The 12,335-nt window shown below is 44.9% G+C and overlaps 1 protein-coding gene across 1 annotated transcript in view; it reads right to left on the minus strand.

The window, feature by feature from the left end:
• The window catches only part of LOC110531049 (piezo-type mechanosensitive ion channel component 2), a 220,057-nt gene that overhangs the window by 126,841 nt on the left and 80,881 nt on the right, over positions 1-12,335 (minus strand). The gene's annotated exons all lie outside the window — the stretch shown is intronic.

Genomic DNA, 12,335 nt, shown 5'->3' on the forward strand with positions numbered 1-12,335 from the left:
TTTACCACCGGTAACCATGAACCCTTTGACTGTCTCGAGGAAAACTCTTCAAAGTGGAATGTCACATTTAAGATTTAACACAAAATAAAAATTGTAGGTTGTTACCTGGAAGACAAAGTGGTTGAACTATAAAACAGGAATCCTTAGATCAGCAACGTTGTTTCATTGACCACGTAGCTGGAGGACCATGACTTTCCTAGACTTTCTACAAAGTCCACGTAAACTCAAAAAGCACCGCGCATAAATGACACCACCGGTGTCAACGTAAATAAACCCGGAACGGAAACCCCTACAGCCTATAAAAGAACCGTGTCATTTTGACTCTTCTAGACAGTCACAAATCTGATAGGCCTTAAGCACAACTCACTAGATAGGCATCTCTATCCCACAGACATGAAGCCTGTTAACAAGTCAGAGAGGTATGAGGGAAAATTATATCTCCTTCTGTCCGCCGAAACTATTTTCTTATTCAGTCCCAATCCCACTGAAACCCAAAATCCTGACTCCCATCTCGCATGGAACATTCCTGACTTTATTCTGTAATCCATAGGTTGACGTTATCAACGGACTTTATTCTGTAACCCATAGGTTGACGTTATCAACGGACTTTATTCTGTAACCCATAGGTTGACGTTATCAACGGACTTTATTCTGTAACCCATAGGTTGACGTTATCAACAGACTTTATTCTGTAACCCATAGGTTGACGTTAACAACGGACATTATTCTGTAACCCATAGGTTGACGTTATCAACGGACTTTATTCTGTAACCCATAGGTTGACGTTATCAACGGACTTTATTCTGTAACCCATAGGTTGACGTTATCAACGGACTTTATTCTGTAACCCATAGGTTGACGTTATCAACGGACTTTATTCTGTAACCCATAGGTTGACGTTATCAACGGACTTTATTCTGTAACCCATAGGTTGACGTTATCAACGGACTTTATTCTGTAATCCATAGGTTGACGTTATCAACGGACTTTATTCTGTAATCCATAGGTTGACGTTATCAACGGACTTTATTCTGTAATCCATAGGTTGACGTTATCAACGGACTTTATTCTGTAACCCATAGGTTGACGTTATCAACGGACTTTATTCTGTAATCCATAGGTTGACGTTATCAACGGACTTTATTCAATAACCCATAGGTTGACGTTATCAACGGACTTTATTCTGTAACCCATAGGTTGACGTTATCAACGGACTTTATTCTGTAATCCATAGGTTGACGTTATCAACTGACTTTATTCTGTAACCCATAGGTTGACGTTATCAACGGACTTTATTCTGTAATCCATAGGTTGACGTTATCAACGGACTTTATTCTGTAATCCATAGGTTGACGTTATCAACGGACTTTATTCTGTAACCCATAGGTTGACGTTATCAACGGACTTTATTCTGTAACCCATAGGTTGACGTTATCAACGGACTTTATTCTGTAACCCATAGGTTGACGTTATCAACAGACTTTATTCTGTAACCCATAGGTTGACGTTATCAACGGACTTTATTCTGTAATCCATAGGTTGACGTTATCAACGGACTTTATTCTGTAACCCATAGGTTGACGTTATCAACGGACTTTATTCTGTAATCCATAGGTTGACGTTATCAACGGACTTTATTCTGTAATCCATAGGTTGACGTTATCAACTGACTTTATTCTGTAACCCATAGGTTGACATTATCAACAGACTTTATTCTGTAATCCATAGGTTGACGTTATCAACGGACTTTATTCTGTAATCCATAGGTTGACGTTATCAACGGACTTCATTCTGTAACCCATAGGTTGACGTTATCAACAGACTTTATTCTGTAACCAATAGGTTGACGTTATCAACGGACTTTATTCTGTAATCCATAGGTTGACGTTATCAACGGACTTTATTCTGTAATCCATAGGTTGACGTTATCAACGGACTTTATTCTGTAATCCATAGGTTGACGTTATCAACGGACTTTATTCTGTAATCCATAGGTTGACGTTATCAACGGACTTTATTCTGTAACCCATAGGTTGACGTTATCAACAGACTTTATTCTGTAACCCATAGGTTGACGTTATCAACGGACTTTATTCTGTAACCCATAGGTTGACGTTATCAACGGACTTTATTCTGTAACCCATAGGTTGACGTTATCAACGGCATGTCAGAATACCTCTACAACATGTCCTCCGCTTCTCTGTGTTTCTCCTACTGCTGTTAATATGAGAGCTTCTCTGTGTTTTTCCTACTGCTGTTAATATGAGAGCTTCTCTGTGTTTTCTCCTACTGCTGTTAATATGAGAGCTTCTCTGTGTTTTCTCCTACTGCTATTAATATGAGAGCTTCTCTGTGTTTTCTCCTACTGCTGTTAATATGAGAGCTTCTCTGTGTTTCTCCTACTGCTGTTAATATGAGAGCTTCTCTGTGTTTCTCCTACTGCTGTTAATATGAGAGCTTCTCTGTGTTTCTCCTACTGCTGTTAATATGAGAGCTTCTCTGTGTTTCTCCTACTGCTGTTAATGTGAGAGCTTCTCTGTGTTTCTCCTACTGCTGTTAATATGAGAGCTTCTCTGTGTTTCTCCTGCTGCTGTTAATATGAGAGCTTCTCTGTGTTTCTCCTACTGCTGTTAATATGAGAGCTTCTCTGTGCTTTCTCCTACTGCTGTTAATATGAGAGCTTCTCTGTGTTTTCTCCTACTGCTGTTAATGTGAGAGCTTATCTGTGCTTTCTCCTACTGCTGTTAATATGAGAGCTTCTCTGTGTTTCTCCTACTGCTGTTAATATGAGAGCTTCTCTGTGTTTTCTCCTACTGCTGTTAATGTGAGAGCTTCTCTGTGCTTTCTCCTACTGCTGTTAATATGAGAGCTTCTCTGTGTTTCTCCTACTGCTGTTAATATGAGAGCTTCTCTGTGTTTCTCCTACTGCTGTTAATGTGAGAGCTTCTCTGTGCTTTCTCTCCTCTGCTCTGTCTAGTACTGTCAATATGAGAGCTTCTCTGCTCTGTCTAGTACTGCCCATATGAGAGCTCCTCTGCTCTGTCTAGTACTGCCCATATGAGAGCTTCTCTTCTCTATCTAGTACTGCCCATATGAGAGCTCCTCTGCTCTGTCTAGTACTGCCCATATGAGAGCTTCTCTTCTCTATCTAGTACTGCCCATATGAGAGCTCCTCTGCTCTGTCTAGTACTGCCCATATGAGAGCTTCTCTTCTCTATCTAGTACTGCCCATATGAGAGCTCCTCTGCTCTGTCTAGTACTGCCCATATGAGAGCTTCTCTTCTCTATCTAGTACTGCCCATATGAGAGCTCCTCTGCTCTGTCTAGTACTGTCAATATGAGAGCTTCTCTGCTCTGTCTAGTACTTCCCAAATGAGAGCTCCTCTTCTCTATCTAGTACTGCCCATATGAGAGCTCCTCTGCTCTGTCTAGTACTGCCCATATGAGAGCTTCTCTTCTCTATCTAGTACTGCCCATATGAGAGCTCCTCTGCTCTGTCTAGTACTGCCCATATGAGAGCTCCTCTGCTCTGTCTAGTACTGTCAATATGAGAGCTCCTCTGCTCTGTCTAGTACTGTCAATATGAGAGCTTCTCTGCTCTGTCTAGTACTGCCAATATGAGAGCTCCTCTGCTCTGTCTAGTACTGTCAATATGAGAGCTTCTCTGCTCTGTCTAGTACTGCCCAAATGAGAGCTCCTCTTCTCTATCTAGTACTGCCAATATGAGAGCTTCTCTTCTCTATCTAGTACTGCCCATATGAGAGCTCCTCTGTTCTGTCTAGTACTGCCCATATGAGAGCTTCTCTGCTCTGTCTAGTACTGCCAATATGAGAGCTTCTCTTCTCTATCTAGTACTGCCCATATGAGAGCTTCTCTTCTCTATCTAGTACTGCCCATATGAGAGCTTCTCTTCTCTGTCTAGTACTGTCAATATGAGAGCTTCTCTGCTCTGTCTAGTACTGCCCATATGAGAGCTTCTCTGCTCTGTCTAGTACTGCCCATATGAGAGCTTCTCTGCTCTGTCTAGTACTGCCAATATGAGAGCTTCTCTGCTCTGTCTAGTACTGGCCATATGAGAGCTTCTCTGCTCTGTCTAGTACTGCCCATATGAGAGCTTCTCTGCTCTGTCTAGTACTGCCAATATGAGAGCTCCTCTGCTCTGTCTAGTACTGCTGTCACTATGAGAGCTCCTCTGCTCTGTCTAGTACTGCCCATATGAGAGCTTCTCTGCTCTGTCTAGTACTGTCCATATGAGAGCTTCTCTTCTCTATCTAGTACTGCCCATATGAGAGCTCCTCTGCTCTGTCTAGTACTGCCCATATGAGAGCTTCTCTTCTCTATCTAGTACTGCCCATATGAGAGCTCCTCTGCTCTGTCTAGTACTGCCCATATGAGAGCTTCTCTTCTCTATCTAGTACTGCCCATATGAGAGCTCCTCTGCTCTGTCTAGTACTGCCCATATGAGAGCTTCTCTGCTCTGTCTAGTACTGCCCAAATGAGAGCTTCTCTTCTCTGTCTAGTACTGCCCATATGAGAGCTCCTCTGCTCTGTCTAGTACTGTCAATATGAGAGCTTCTCTGCTCTGTCTAGTACTGCCCATATGAGAGCTTCTCTGCTCTATCTAGTACTGTCAATATGAGAGCTTCTCTGCTCTGTCTAGTACTGCCCATATGAGAGCTTCTCTGCTCTGTCTAGTACTGCCCATATGAGAGCTTCTCTGCTCTGTCTAGTACTGCCCATATGAGAGCTCCTCTGCTCTGTCTAGTACTGTCAATATGAGAGCTTCTCTGCTCTGTCTAGTACTGCCCAAATGAGAGCTCCTCTTCTCTATCTAGTACTGCCCATATGAGAGCTCCTCTGCTCTGTCTAGTACTGCCCATATGAGAGCTTCTCTTCTCTATCTAGTACTGCCCATATGAGAGCTTCTCTTCTCTATCTAGTACTGCCAATATGAGAGCTTCTCTTCTCTGTCTAGTACTGTCAATATGAGAGCTTCTCTGCTCTGTCTAGTACTGCCCATATGAGAGCTCCTCTGCTCTGTCTAGTACTGTCAATATGAGAGCTCCTCTGCTCTGTCTAGTACTGTCAATATGAGAGCTTCTCTGCTCTGTCTAGTACTGCCAATATGAGAGCTCCTCTGCTCTGTCTAGTACTGTCAATATGAGAGCTTCTCTGCTCTGTCTAGTACTGCCCAAATGAGAGCTCCTCTTCTCTATCTAGTACTGCCAATATGAGAGCTTCTCTTCTCTATCTAGTACTGCCCATATGAGAGCTCCTCTGTTCTGTCTAGTACTGCCCATATGAGAGCTTCTCTGCTCTGTCTAGTACTGCCAATATGAGAGCTTCTCTTCTCTATCTAGTACTGCCCATATGAGAGCTTCTCTTCTCTATCTAGTACTGCCCATATGAGAGCTTCTCTTCTCTGTCTAGTACTGTCAATATGAGAGCTTCTCTGCTCTGTCTAGTACTGCCCATATGAGAGCTTCTCTGCTCTGTCTAGTACTGCCCATATGAGAGCTTCTCTGCTCTGTCTAGTACTGCCAATATGAGAGCTTCTCTGCTCTGTCTAGTACTGGCCATATGAGAGCTTCTCTGCTCTGTCTAGTACTGCCCATATGAGAGCTTCTCTGCTCTGTCTAGTACTGCCAATATGAGAGCTCCTCTGCTCTGTCTAGTACTGCTGTCACTATGAGAGCTCCTGCCCATATGAGAGCTCCTCTGCTCTGTCTAGTACTGCCCATATGAGAGCTTCTCTTCTCTATCTAGTACTGCCCATATGAGAGCTCCTCTGCTCTGTCTAGTACTGCCCATATGAGAGCTTCTCTTCTCTATCTAGTACTGCCCATATGAGAGCTCCTCTGCTCTGTCTAGTACTGCCCATATGAGAGCTTCTCTGCTCTGTCTAGTACTGCCCAAATGAGAGCTTCTCTTCTCTGTCTAGTACTGCCCATATGAGAGCTCCTCTGCTCTGTCTAGTACTGTCAATATGAGAGCTTCTCTGCTCTGTCTAGTACTGCCCATATGAGAGCTTCTCTGCTCTATCTAGTACTGTCAATATGAGAGCTTCTCTGCTCTGTCTAGTACTGCCCATATGAGAGCTTCTCTGCTCTGTCTAGTACTGCCCAAATGAGAGCTCCTCTTCTCTATCTAGTACTGCCCATATGAGAGCTCCTCTGCTCTGTCTAGTACTGCCCATATGAGAGCTTCTCTTCTCTATCTAGTACTGCCCATATGAGAGCTTCTCTTCTCTATCTAGTACTGCCAATATGAGAGCTTCTCTTCTCTGTCTAGTACTGTCAATATGAGAGCTTCTCTGCTCTGTCTAGTACTGCCCATATGAGAGCTTCTCTGCTCTGTCTAGTACTGCCCATATGAGAGCTTCTCTGCTCTGTCTAGTACTGCCAATATGAGAGCTTCTCTGCTCTGTCTAGTACTGGCCATATGAGAGCTTCTCTGCTCTGTCTAGTACTGCCCATATGAGAGCTTCTCTGCTCTGTCTAGTACTGGCCATATGAGAGCTTCTCTGCTCTGTCTAGTACTGCCAATATGAGAGCTTCTCTGCTCTGTCTAGTACTGGCCATATGAGAGCTTCTCTGCTCTGTCTAGTACTGCCCATATGAGAGCTTCTCTGCTCTGTCTAGTACTGCTGTCAATATCAGAGCTTCTCTTCTCTGTCTAGTACTGCCAATATGAGAGCTCCTCTGCTCTGTCTAGTACTGCCAATATGAGAGCTTCTCTGCTCTGTCTAGTACTGCTGCCAATATGAGAGCTTCTCTGCTCTGTCTAGTACTGGCCATATGAGAGCTTCTCTGCTCTGTCTAGTACTGCCCATATGAGAGCTTCTCTGCTCTGTCTAGTACTGGCCATATGAGAGCTTCTCTGCTCTGTCTAGTACTGGCCATATGAGAGCTTCTCTGCTCTGTCTAGTACTGCCCATATGAGAGCTCCTCTGCTCTGTCTAGTACTGCCCATATGAGAGCTTCTCTGCTCTGTCTAGTACTGCCAATATGAGAGCTCCTCTGCTCTGTCTAGTACTGCTGTCAATATGAGAGCTCCTCTGCTCTGTCTAGTACTGCCCATATGAGAGCTCCTCTGCTCTGTCTAGTACTGCCAATATGAGAGCTCCTCTGCTCTGTCTAGTACTGCCAATATGAGAGCTTCTCTGCTCTGTCTAGTACTGCCAATATGAGAGCTCCTCTGCTCTGTCTAGTACTGCCAATATGAGAGCTTCTCTGCTCTGTCTAGTACTGGTGTCAATATGAGAGCTTCTCTGCTCTGTCTAGTACTGTCAATATGAGAGCTTCTCTGCTCTGTCTAGTACTGCCCATATGAGAGCTTCTCTGCTCTGTCTAGTACTGGTGTCAATATGAGAGCTTCTCTGCTCTGTCTAGTACTGCCAATATGAGAGCTCCTCTGCTCTGTCTAGTACTGCCAATATGAGAGCTTCTCTGCTCTGTCTAGTACTGTCAATATGAGAGCTTCTCTGCTCTGCCTAGTACTGTCAATATGAGAGCTTCTCTGCTCTGTCTAGTACTGTCAATATGAGAGCTTCTCTGCTCTGCCTAGTACTGTCAATATGAGAGCTTCTCTGCTCTGTCTAGTACTGCTGTCAATATGAGAGCTCCTCTTCTCTGTCTAGTACTGTCAATATGAGAGCTTCTCTGCTCTGTCTAGTACTGCCCATATGAGAGCTTCTCTGCTCTGTCTAGTACTGCCCATATGAGAGCTTCTCTGCTCTGTCTAGTACTGCTGTCAATATGAGAGCTCCTCTGCTCTGTCTAGTACTGTCAATATGAGAGCTCCTCTGCTCTGTCTAGTACTGCCAATATGAGAGCTTCTCTTCTCTATCTAGTACTGCCCATATGAGAGCTTCTCTTCTCTATCTAGTACTGCCCATATGAGAGCTTCTCTTCTCTGTCTAGTACTGTCAATATGAGAGCTTCTCTGCTCTGTCTAGTACTGCCCATATGAGAGCTTCTCTGCTCTGTCTAGTACTGCCCATATGAGAGCTTCTCTGCTCTGTCTAGTACTGCCAATATGAGAGCTTCTCTGCTCTGTCTAGTACTGGCCATATGAGAGCTTCTCTGCTCTGTCTAGTACTGCCCATATGAGAGCTTCTCTGCTCTGTCTAGTACTGCCAATATGAGAGCTCCTCTGCTCTGTCTAGTACTGCTGTCACTATGAGAGCTCCTCTGCTCTGTCTAGTACTGCCCATATGAGAGCTTCTCTGCTCTGTCTAGTACTGTCCATATGAGAGCTTCTCTTCTCTATCTAGTACTGCCCATATGAGAGCTCCTCTGCTCTGTCTAGTACTGCCCATATGAGAGCTTCTCTTCTCTATCTAGTACTGCCCATATGAGAGCTCCTCTGCTCTGTCTAGTACTGCCCATATGAGAGCTTCTCTTCTCTATCTAGTACTGCCCATATGAGAGCTCCTCTGCTCTGTCTAGTACTGCCCATATGAGAGCTTCTCTGCTCTGTCTAGTACTGCCCAAATGAGAGCTTCTCTTCTCTGTCTAGTACTGCCCATATGAGAGCTCCTCTGCTCTGTCTAGTACTGTCAATATGAGAGCTTCTCTGCTCTGTCTAGTACTGCCCATATGAGAGCTTCTCTGCTCTATCTAGTACTGTCAATATGAGAGCTTCTCTGCTCTGTCTAGTACTGCCCATATGAGAGCTTCTCTGCTCTGTCTAGTACTGCCCATATGAGAGCTTCTCTGCTCTGTCTAGTACTGCCCATATGAGAGCTCCTCTGCTCTGTCTAGTACTGTCAATATGAGAGCTTCTCTGCTCTGTCTAGTACTGCCCAAATGAGAGCTCCTCTTCTCTATCTAGTACTGCCCATATGAGAGCTCCTCTGCTCTGTCTAGTACTGCCCATATGAGAGCTTCTCTTCTCTATCTAGTACTGCCCATATGAGAGCTTCTCTTCTCTATCTAGTACTGCCAATATGAGAGCTTCTCTTCTCTGTCTAGTACTGTCAATATGAGAGCTTCTCTGCTCTGTCTAGTACTGCCCATATGAGAGCTCCTCTGCTCTGTCTAGTACTGTCAATATGAGAGCTCCTCTGCTCTGTCTAGTACTGTCAATATGAGAGCTTCTCTGCTCTGTCTAGTACTGCCAATATGAGAGCTCCTCTGCTCTGTCTAGTACTGTCAATATGAGAGCTTCTCTGCTCTGTCTAGTACTGCCCAAATGAGAGCTCCTCTTCTCTATCTAGTACTGCCAATATGAGAGCTTCTCTTCTCTATCTAGTACTGCCCATATGAGAGCTCCTCTGTTCTGTCTAGTACTGCCCATATGAGAGCTTCTCTGCTCTGTCTAGTACTGCCAATATGAGAGCTTCTCTTCTCTATCTAGTACTGCCCATATGAGAGCTTCTCTTCTCTATCTAGTACTGCCCATATGAGAGCTTCTCTTCTCTGTCTAGTACTGTCAATATGAGAGCTTCTCTGCTCTGTCTAGTACTGCCCATATGAGAGCTTCTCTGCTCTGTCTAGTACTGCCCATATGAGAGCTTCTCTGCTCTGTCTAGTACTGCCAATATGAGAGCTTCTCTGCTCTGTCTAGTACTGGCCATATGAGAGCTTCTCTGCTCTGTCTAGTACTGCCCATATGAGAGCTTCTCTGCTCTGTCTAGTACTGCCAATATGAGAGCTCCTCTGCTCTGTCTAGTACTGCTGTCACTATGAGAGCTCCTGCCCATATGAGAGCTCCTCTGCTCTGTCTAGTACTGCCCATATGAGAGCTTCTCTTCTCTATCTAGTACTGCCCATATGAGAGCTCCTCTGCTCTGTCTAGTACTGCCCATATGAGAGCTTCTCTTCTCTATCTAGTACTGCCCATATGAGAGCTCCTCTGCTCTGTCTAGTACTGCCCATATGAGAGCTTCTCTGCTCTGTCTAGTACTGCCCAAATGAGAGCTTCTCTTCTCTGTCTAGTACTGCCCATATGAGAGCTCCTCTGCTCTGTCTAGTACTGTCAATATGAGAGCTTCTCTGCTCTGTCTAGTACTGCCCATATGAGAGCTTCTCTGCTCTATCTAGTACTGTCAATATGAGAGCTTCTCTGCTCTGTCTAGTACTGCCCATATGAGAGCTTCTCTGCTCTGTCTAGTACTGCCCAAATGAGAGCTCCTCTTCTCTATCTAGTACTGCCCATATGAGAGCTCCTCTGCTCTGTCTAGTACTGCCCATATGAGAGCTTCTCTTCTCTATCTAGTACTGCCCATATGAGAGCTTCTCTTCTCTATCTAGTACTGCCAATATGAGAGCTTCTCTTCTCTGTCTAGTACTGTCAATATGAGAGCTTCTCTGCTCTGTCTAGTACTGCCCATATGAGAGCTTCTCTGCTCTGTCTAGTACTGCCCATATGAGAGCTTCTCTGCTCTGTCTAGTACTGCCAATATGAGAGCTTCTCTGCTCTGTCTAGTACTGGCCATATGAGAGCTTCTCTGCTCTGTCTAGTACTGCCCATATGAGAGCTTCTCTGCTCTGTCTAGTACTGGCCATATGAGAGCTTCTCTGCTCTGTCTAGTACTGCCAATATGAGAGCTTCTCTGCTCTGTCTAGTACTGGCCATATGAGAGCTTCTCTGCTCTGTCTAGTACTGCCCATATGAGAGCTTCTCTGCTCTGTCTAGTACTGCTGTCAATATCAGAGCTTCTCTTCTCTGTCTAGTACTGCCAATATGAGAGCTCCTCTGCTCTGTCTAGTACTGCCAATATGAGAGCTTCTCTGCTCTGTCTAGTACTGCTGCCAATATGAGAGCTTCTCTGCTCTGTCTAGTACTGGCCATATGAGAGCTTCTCTGCTCTGTCTAGTACTGCCCATATGAGAGCTTCTCTGCTCTGTCTAGTACTGGCCATATGAGAGCTTCTCTGCTCTGTCTAGTACTGGCCATATGAGAGCTTCTCTGCTCTGTCTAGTACTGCCCATATGAGAGCTCCTCTGCTCTGTCTAGTACTGCCCATATGAGAGCTTCTCTGCTCTGTCTAGTACTGCCAATATGAGAGCTCCTCTGCTCTGTCTAGTACTGCTGTCAATATGAGAGCTCCTCTGCTCTGTCTAGTACTGCCCATATGAGAGCTCCTCTGCTCTGTCTAGTACTGCCAATATGAGAGCTCCTCTGCTCTGTCTAGTACTGCCAATATGAGAGCTTCTCTGCTCTGTCTAGTACTGCCAATATGAGAGCTCCTCTGCTCTGTCTAGTACTGCCAATATGAGAGCTTCTCTGCTCTGTCTAGTACTGGTGTCAATATGAGAGCTTCTCTGCTCTGTCTAGTACTGTCAATATGAGAGCTTCTCTGCTCTGTCTAGTACTGCCCATATGAGAGCTTCTCTGCTCTGTCTAGTACTGGTGTCAATATGAGAGCTTCTCTGCTCTGTCTAGTACTGCCAATATGAGAGCTCCTCTGCTCTGTCTAGTACTGCCAATATGAGAGCTTCTCTGCTCTGTCTAGTACTGTCAATATGAGAGCTTCTCTGCTCTGCCTAGTACTGTCAATATGAGAGCTTCTCTGCTCTGTCTAGTACTGTCAATATGAGAGCTTCTCTGCTCTGCCTAGTACTGTCAATATGAGAGCTTCTCTGCTCTGTCTAGTACTGCTGTCAATATGAGAGCTCCTCTTCTCTGTCTAGTACTGTCAATATGAGAGCTTCTCTGCTCTGTCTAGTACTGCCCATATGAGAGCTTCTCTGCTCTGTCTAGTACTGCCCATATGAGAGCTTCTCTGCTCTGTCTAGTACTGCTGTCAATATGAGAGCTCCTCTGCTCTGTCTAGTACTGTCAATATGAGAGCTCCTCTGCTCTGTCTAGTACTGTCAATATGAGAGCTTCTCTGCTCTGTCTAGTACTGCCCATATGAGAGCTTCTCTGCTCTATCTAGTACTGTCAATATGAGAGCTTCTCTGCTCTGTCTAGTACTGCTGTCAATATGAGAGCTCCTCTGCTCTGTCTAGTACTGTCAATATGAGAGCTCCTCTGCTCTGTCTAGTACTGTCAATATGAGAGCTCCTCTGCTCTGTCTAGTACTGCCCATATGAGAGCTCCTCTGCTCTGTCTAGTACTGTCAATATGAGAGCTTCTCTGCTCTGTCTAGTACTGCCCATATGAGAGCTCCTCTGCTCTGTCTAGTACTGCCAATATGAGAGCTCCTCTGCTCTGTCTAGTACTGCCCATATGAGAGCTCCTCTGCTCTGTCTAGTACTGCCAATATGAGAGCTCCTCTGCTCTGTCTAGTACTGCCAATATGAGAGCTCCTCTGCTCTGTCTCGTACTGCCCATATGAGAGCTCCTCTGCTCTGTCTAGTACTGTCAATATGAGAGCTTCTCTG

The sequence above is a fragment of the Oncorhynchus mykiss genome, chromosome 8 (assembly GCF_057628025.1).
Source record: "Oncorhynchus mykiss isolate SJ-2025 chromosome 8, ASM5762802v1, whole genome shotgun sequence".
Classification (NCBI taxonomy): Eukaryota; Metazoa; Chordata; class Actinopteri; order Salmoniformes; family Salmonidae; genus Oncorhynchus; species Oncorhynchus mykiss.